Source organism: Dasypus novemcinctus, chromosome 14 (genome assembly GCF_030445035.2).
Source record: "Dasypus novemcinctus isolate mDasNov1 chromosome 14, mDasNov1.1.hap2, whole genome shotgun sequence".
NCBI lineage: Eukaryota > Metazoa > Chordata > Mammalia > Cingulata > Dasypodidae > Dasypus > Dasypus novemcinctus.
In genome coordinates, this window is record NC_080686.1 from 1022290 (window position 1) to 1026714 (window position 4425).

The 4425-nt window shown below is 36.1% G+C and overlaps 1 pseudogene; it reads right to left on the reverse strand.

Annotated features, from left to right (window-relative positions):
• Positions 1–867: 867 nt before the first annotated feature.
• On the reverse strand, positions 868–1651 carry LOC131273345 (zinc finger CCHC-type and RNA-binding motif-containing protein 1 pseudogene; annotated as a pseudogene).
• Between the last annotated feature and the right edge of the window lie 2774 nt (positions 1652–4425).

A 4425-nucleotide genomic window follows, 5' to 3' on the forward strand; every position in this document is an offset into this window, starting at 1 on the left:
TGAGGTTTTTTGTGTTTAGCAGTCATTCTGTATTTATGACACACTGACTTTTATATCTACTGTTTTCCTATATTACAGTTAGCCTTACCATGCATAGTATAAGAATCTTGCAGGAAAGAGCAATAAAAAATGTTTTAAAGGCCTATAGCCAAGATTTAGGTAGAAAGCAGGTATTTTTCCATCTCTCTGCTTTCCTTTCTCTACAAGCTCCTTCCTGCCAAACTCATTTACATAAGGGTGTCAGTTATCACCTCTAATCAGAACATTCAAAAACATGTGCAAACACACACACTTCATGCTTATCCTCCAGTCTCACATTTTCCCTTCACTTAATTCATGCTAAAAATAAAAGTCAAATATTGTCTTTGTCTTTTATTTTTTTCAAAAGATTGTTGTCTTCTGACTCAATATTGTGTCCTGCCAAAATTAAGTTATTTTTTTAGCACAAAATAATACTGAAAATTTTATTAACATTTAATAACAATAACTCAACTCTTTTTTCAGTTTTTATGAAGTTTTTGTGGTAAATATTAAACTAATTTCAAAAATATTCATGTAAACCAATCAGATACTAATAAAGCTTTTACAAAGAGCTTCTCAAATCTTTTTAATATCTACCTTCTTTCTTGGGTTGAACAGTAGTATTACTATGATAACATTACATGTTCTTATTCTTATTAAAATTAGTTGTTTTCAGGATTAATGGTTATTAGCAAATCCTGATTTTTATTATCTGCTAAGATAGAGAGAGACATGATATTTAAAGTTATTTTTCAGATGCTTGTGAACTATTTTATGGTAAAATAAAGAACTGTTTGAGGGGAATGGGTGTAGCTCAGTGGTTGAGTGCCTGCTTCCCAAGTACGAGGTCCCAGGCTCGATCCCCAGAACCTCCTAAAAAAAAAGTAATCTTCAGTCTCCAGCTGAACTTTGTACTATAAAGTTTTTTATTTTTATGATATTTACATAATAAATATTAATCTTAATCACTAAGTTCTTCTTCGTCACTGAAATATGTGCTTTTCTTTATCCTTGGGCGTCTTGAATCATCTGAGGTTGAGGCGTCCCCTGAACTGGGTTTCCATCTTTTGTGTTCTTCTTCAATTTTGGCTTGCTGGAAAGCTATGGCCTGACCGAGACTGTCAAGAGCAGGATCTTCCCCTTCATCTTCACTTTCTTCTACTTCCTCAATTTCTTCTTCTGGTTCAGGAATTTTCTTTTTTTCCTTTTTCTCTTTCTTCTTTGGAGGTTCACGTCCTCCCAGCATATTTTTAGGACAGGCATAACTTAAGTGCCCACTTTCTCCACATTCATAACACTTAGATTTATCAAAGTAGTTTCGCCTTCAGATGAACTCGGCTGCTCTTCCATTGTCAGTAGCAATGCTTGCTTTTATCACTCTACCAAATAACTGTTTGTTGTTTATTGCTCTTGTACAGTTTTGAGCAGATTCTTTATCCAAAAATAAAATAAATGCAACCCCTTTACTCTTCCTGGTATCTTTATCTTTCATTATAGTAACCTTTACAACTTTGCCAAACTTGGAAAATATCCGATATAAGTCATTGTTTGTTGGGGAAAAGGGCAAGTTGGATACATACACTGTACTTTTACTTGGAGCCAATCCACCACACATTCCTTCAGGTGAGTCTTGTCCGAGAGACCAGAAGAGTGTGAGCCCTCGGCCCAGCTGGGGCTCAACCCCGACTATTTCTCGCCCCACGCGGCAGCTCTGGCATCCCGAGTCCCGGGAGAGTGCAGGCGCCCAAGTCAAGAAGATGACAGCGCCTCCGTCTCTCCCTTGCTGCAGTCGGGACGCGCCTCGGATGCGGTCAGAGCCCCGACCCGGAGGCGGGCCCAGGAGCGGGCGTAACAGTTCTTCATGAATGAAACAGGTATCCTGAAAGACATTCACCTCCAGAGATTTTCCTTCTGAACCAAGTTAAGTTACTCAGGGATGTTGCATCATGGTTAGAAGTTTGTCAGTAGTTTCCATCTGCCAAGTTTCCTCTTGGCAAGGGAAACCCTTAAACAAGACTATAATGTAGAATAAGGAGGAAAATTAAAGTAGGACTGATCACTCCTAAAAATTACTTGTGTCTATAGATTCACAAGGAGGACTGTCCATTTTTACTCTCTTAACGGGAACTTAAGCAATTGCTTTATATTTCCTAAAAAATTAATCTAATTATAAATGATCCATAAAGTTATTTTCTTCTACAGAATAATATACATTCATATGTTGAAAGAGGACAGACTTGTTTACTATATTAGCATCATATTCGGATAACACATTTTCTAATTAGCACTTTCTCCATGAATTTTAGTAGCTATTAATAGTATGGGATCTCTATACAAAGTTTATTTAATCAATTCAAATAAGTGAAACATATATTTGTCTGATAAAATACTTAAAAATTAACATACACCTCTCTTTAATCTGATTAACAGGAGATAATTTACTTATTGATTTCTTGTAAAGAGCCACAGACAAGTAATTGACTTTGTCCCCATAAACATTTTGCCTGCAGATTTTAGGGACACTTGCAGGTAGAAAGAAAAATGTAGGCATTCTTGGCAGAATGGCTACCATATTTTATCTAAGTTGAAAAGCAGGCACCAAGAATGAAGAAATGTGTAAGCTCATAAAGGGAGGGGAATCTTCTTTTTCTTTAAAGTCATGAGAAAGTGAGGAAGTCACAACAAGAGATATGTGGTGTATTTACTGGCCGAGGTCACTTGGGCAAAGAACCCCAAGGAAACAATTAATATCTGCTTTCACTAGGACACTGTTAGCCAAGAATCACTTTGGGAAAAGGAGGAATATAGGGCAGATATTTTTATCACTCTGTTCTAATTGTTAAAAGACCAGTTGAAGTTTTCAGATGCAGATAAGATCACTAGTTGGGACCTGGCATCACCTGACTTGTAAATCATAATCTTACTCAAAACACACCTCAGGGTTTGTCTTCTATAGAGATTCACAAAACTGCTCCAATCACCCCAATCATTCTAAATAAAGATACCAGAAATGTAAAAAGACCTACTAGAAGAGCTTGTGAAGGTATATACCACTGATTATAAACTCAGTGAATGAGGCTTTTCAAAAAGTAACCAAAAGGAATAAATACACAATTGAATTAATGGGCAAATTAAACTTAGTCAAGACACTGAAACTGAAATGTAAAAATAACTACAAGTGACAATGGAATATAATTTTGGATAAAAAACAAATTGGAAGATGATGGATAGTATCACACAAGAGCCTCTTCTCTGGAAACAGAATATAAATTCAGAAAAACAGAGGAAATTCTAGCACTGCCCATGATTTACACACAGATACACACCACACACACACAAATGCACAAGGCTTAGCTCACTTGTTACTTTCCTATGAAGTCATCCTGAGTTTCCCAATCACAGACAGTCTCTGCTTACAAAGAAACATACCACTCTGTGTGTTCCATTCTTGTACTACATTTTTTGTTGAATCCTAGCAGTAATCATTTGACTATAGGTTATTTCTTCTACAAAATCATATAGTTTAGAGCTGAGAGTGAGTGTGTATCCCTTAGTTTATAAATATAGTATTCTTTTAAAATTATTTCACCTCTACTTTTAACTTGTATTGCATTGTTATTAGACAATGACACATAGGAACTCATCAAATTTCTAAAATTGTTAAGATCTTTAATATTAATACTCATCTTTTTGTTATGTATAATTATATGCCAATAAAAGAAGTGAACAATGGTCTAGAAACATTAAAGTCTCCAAACTTGATTGAATAATAGAAAGCCTGAGTGGGACAATTAAAATTGAACCTGCCTTGTGAGGTGTGGGTTCTCTTGAAGATGTTGAAAGTCATTTTTTTCCTGTGGTGAGTTAAGTCACCAGGGTCCTATTTGAGTTTTAAAAGGGAACTCTCACAGAGGCTATTGCATCCTGCTGCCCTGGGGGAGAAAGCAGTAAGAATAAAAAGGGAGAAGGGCAGATTCCTAATCAGCAGGAATTTATCCAATTTGAAAGACTCAATCCTGATCAAGGGAAATGGACTCTCTAGCTTTCTGAATAGCTAATAGACCTAACAAGAAAGTTTAGCTCCATGGAGGAGTTTCCACCTTGAATATACAAGGTCTCTAGTGCAATTCCCAGCTCCTTGTAGAGAGTAGTGACCCACTGGGATATTAAACATCTAGCTGATAACTTGGGACAGGGAAAACATAGAAATTATTCTTATATTAGCATCTCTTGGGTCTCTTCTTTTTCCTAAAAAAAGAAAGTTACCTTTGTTTTATAATTTAACTTAGTTTACTCACTTCAAAATCTGCAGCAGGAAGGCTGCAGGGTAATTGATTGATAAACACTGGCAGTCTGAGAAGCTCCATAGGGACTTAAGAGGGAAGGCTGCTTTTTTTTAGTGTT